The 4,125-nt window shown below is 54.3% G+C and overlaps 1 protein-coding gene across 1 annotated transcript in view; it reads left to right on the top strand.

Moving 5' to 3' along the window:
• Positions 1–4,125, top strand: part of RPS11 (ribosomal protein S11) — a 52,659-nt gene that overhangs the window by 45,077 nt on the left and 3,457 nt on the right. The window lies entirely within an intron of this gene.

A 4,125-nucleotide genomic window follows, 5' to 3' on the forward strand; every position in this document is an offset into this window, starting at 1 on the left:
GTCAGGACATGGGGAACCCCCAGAACCAGTGCCTGGGGGCACCAGCGACTCCGGGAGACTCCTCACCTCCCGGGCTGGATGGCACCTTCTGATGGAAGAGACTTTTTTCACTTTCTAGCAGCCCACCGTTATTTGTGTTCTCTCATACAGCCGCAGCACTGTGCTCTGCTGATGATTAATTTGGGGTTAATCAGGGATTCCTCATCAAGCCATTGTCTGAAACTCCCTTTTGCTTTGTTTTGCTCCACCAGGACCACGCTCGGCAGTTGGACACCTTCACCCTTCGTTCTGGCACGGGTCTGTCCCGCAGAGCCGCAGCATTTCTCCAACTGCTGCTGCAGACACCAAACCCGACGACGAGACTCTGAGCCGGCAGCGGGTTGATCTGAGCAGCTGCCAAACACCCACGGAATTTGCCCACCCAAAAGAGAGAGAGATTGCTATCACTTTTTATTTCCCTACTTTTCACAATTCATCATGAGCTACAGGCAGCAGATGACTCAGTTTCTTTTTTAGTGTCAGATGAGTAAAAAAATGCTATTTTCTTTTTTTATTCGTCAGCTTATAGATAATTTGCAGAGAAGAATGGCAATTTTCAAATGAATTTAGTTACATATCTCCATTTCATGCTGCTTTCCCCCTGAGACTCTGACAGGACTTTGAAGACAATAAACACAAAAATCCCTGCGGTCTCCGCACCGTCTGTGCGAGACCGTAGTGAACACTGCGAGCGCCCATCTAGGCACACACTTAGGCACAAAAAGATCAACATCACAATGACCAAAATTCGAAAATACTCCTTCAGCCCTCTGCAGGGGACCCCCCGCACCTCAGGCCAGGTTCAAAGCACCCCCTGAGCCGGGTTTGCTCTGCCTCATCCACACCCGGGTGCTGAGCATTTTCAGCCACGGAGACCTCCCTGAGACACACGTTTTTCACACATATTGAGCAAAGACACATGGACTTTTCCTCCTTGACCTCATCCCATCCCTCCAAGCGCTGCTGCGCACAACCCCTCAGCGCGGAGCTCCACCGCCCCTTGCTCCTGCACGGGGAAGGAGCTGCTGCTCGTTTCAACCCGTTCCTCCTCATCCCTCATTTCCAGTGCTAGGAGAATCACAGAATCACAGAATTTTCAGAGTTGGAAGGGCCCTCTAGAGCTCACCCAGCCCCACTCCCCTGCTAAAGCAGGACTGCCCAGAGCACATCGCTCAGGACTGCATCCAGGCGGGATTGGGAAACCTCCAGAGAAGGGACTCCACCCCCTCCCTGGGCAGCCTGTGCCACTGCTCTGTCACCCAAACCGTAAAGAAGTTTTTCTGTGTATTGGAACGGAACTTCCTCTGTTCCAACTTGTGCCCGTTGCCCCTTGTCCCGTCACTGGGAACCACCGAGAAGAGTCTGGCTCCATCCTCCTTCAACCCACCCTTTAGATATTTGTAAGCAATAATAAGGTCTCCCCTCAGCCTTCTCTTCTCCAGGCTAAAGAGTCCCCGCTCTCTCAGCCTTTCCTCATAAGGGAGATGCTCCAATCCCTCAATCATCTTGGTTGCCCTTCGCTGGACTCTCTCCAGCAGTTCCCTGTCCCTCTTGAACTGGGGAGCCCCAAACTGGACACAGTATTCCAGTTGTGGCCTCACCAGTGCCGAGCAGAGGGGGAGAATGACCTCCCTCGACCTACTGGTCACACTCTTCCCTATGCAGCCCCGGATGCCATTGGCCTTTTTGGCCATCACCATCCACCCCAGTTCACTCTTCACTGGTGGAAATCACTTTGTTTTCAGCCACAAAGTTCCACCTGCAATCAGCCCCTAATGAAGCAGATGATGATTAACAGAGACCAAAACACCTTTTAGCATAAGGGTGCTAAAAAGCCATTATTCTCCCTTTAATCTTCAATCATTAATGACATGACATGCAGTAAACAGGGTACCGTATGCTGTTTGTTTAACATAACTTTATTTGCATGACAATAATGTTAAATTATACTGCCGGCTTTATGTAAAACCAAGTAAAGATAGAATTACGGCCTTTCCCGAGGTACCCTGCTGCATGTAACACATCCGTCAGGAAGCCACAGTCACTGAAAATTCAAATAATTTAGGTCCAACTCCAGTAATATTGCCAACAGACTCTGAAAAAGCCCTTGAAGGAACACAAAGACCTGTCTGGATGCAGAGGTATCCACCCAGAGGGTCCCCCCTTTTCTGAAGCCAACCAGCACGGGTACACCTGGAGACCCCTCGGCAGTGAGCGCCCTCACGCACTGGCTGTTGGAGCAGGTTTCCCAGAGAGGTGGGAGATGTGATAGGACGAGGGGGAAGAGCTTTAAACTAAAAGAGGCAGGATTTAGGTGAGATCTGAGGGGGAAATTGTTGGCTGTGTGGGTGGTGAGCCCCTGGTGCAGGTTGCCCCGAGAAGCTGTGGCTGCCCCATCCCTGGAGGTGTTCAAGGCCAGGTTGGACGGGGCTTGGAGCAACCTGGGCTGGGGGGAGGTGGCCCTGCCCAGGGCACGGGGTGGCACTGGATGGTCTTCAAGGTCCCTTCCCACCTAAACCCTTCTGTGACTCCATGACTCTCACAGCCGGTTATGAGCATCCCCGCTGCACCGGAGACTGGCAGAGCTGAGGGAAACCCAGCCCAGCCAGGGCAGCGCTCGAGACGTCACTTGACAGAGATTTCCAAGAAGGTTGGTCTTGGAGAAACTCAGTGACTGTGGGGTAGAAGATCACAGAATCATGGAATCGTCTAGGTTGGAAGGGACCTTTAACATCATCAAGTCCAACCATCAGCCCAACACTGCCAAACCCACCACTAAACCACATCCCTCGGCATCACATCTGCCCATCTATTAAATTCCTCCAGGCATGGTGACTCCAACCACTTCCCTGGAAGCGCTGTCCATCTCCCACGTCCTTCACCTCAGCAATAAACGTAGGGAACATCACCTGGGGCTGCGTTAGCAAGACCTGAATGCTTTGGGGTCCCCACAGACATGATTTTTTTATCCCTCACAGCCTGGAACTGGGAAGAAATTCCCAGCAAACCCCTGTTGTGTTTAAATCCTCCCTCCCCTTGAGAAACGTCAGTGGGGCTACAAGTCCAAGGTCTGTGTGTCAATAAATAACGGACCCCCAGGGCAGGGAGGGCCCACAGCCGTGCCCCAAACTGGCTGCTGGTGCCTCGGGGGACCCCAACCCCACCCCACCCCAAAATGGGAGCGGGGACCCTCTGGTGACCCTCAACCACCCCCCCTGGACCTCACCCTGGCTCTTTGAGGGAACCCAATCCCCCCCCCAGGTCCCTCCTGAGACCTCCACAGACCTTTTGGGACCCCAACCCCCCCAAAACGGACCCCCACAGCCACCCACACACACACCCCCAGCCCTTTTGGGGACCCCAAAAACCCCCAAGTGCCCCTGACACCTTGCCTCCCAAACTGGGTGCTGCGACCCTCTGGGGACACCAAAACTCCCTCGGACCTCCATCGTCCCTTAGGGATCCCAAAGCCCCCCCACAGCCCGCCCGAAATGGGTGCTGCAACCCTTTGGAGACCTCCAACACCCCTGGACCTCCACAGCCCTTTTGGGACACCAACACCCCCCTAGCCCTGCCCCTGACCCTTTTGGGAACTCCAAAATCCCCCAAAACAGGTGCTGGGACCCTTTTGGAGCATAAACAAAGCCCCCCCACAGCCCGCCCGAAATGGGTGCTGCAACCCTTTGGAGACCTCCAACACCCCTGGACCTCCACAGCCCTTTTGGGACACCAACACCCCCCTAGCCCTGCCCCTGACCCTTTTGGGAACTCCAAAATCCCCCAAAACAGGTGCTGGGACCCTTTCGGAACATAAACATCCCCCCAGAGCTCCCCAAAACAGGTGCTGTAACCCTTTGGTGACTCCCAACCCCCCTCCCGGGTCTCCCTGGCCATTTTGGGGATCCCAAAAACCCATAAATCCACACCACACCCTCCCAAAATGACCGCTGGGACCCTTTGATGACCCCCAAAGCCACACGGGGGCCACCCTCTGGCCTTCTGGGGAACCCCAAATCCCCCCAAAATGGGTCCTGGAACCCTTTGGGGGACCCCAACACCCCCACCCTCCAGCCTTTCTGGGAACTC

Source organism: Charadrius vociferus, unplaced genomic scaffold, assembly GCF_000708025.1.
Source record: "Charadrius vociferus isolate BGI_N301 unplaced genomic scaffold, ASM70802v2 scaffold165, whole genome shotgun sequence".
NCBI lineage: Eukaryota > Metazoa > Chordata > Aves > Charadriiformes > Charadriidae > Charadrius > Charadrius vociferus.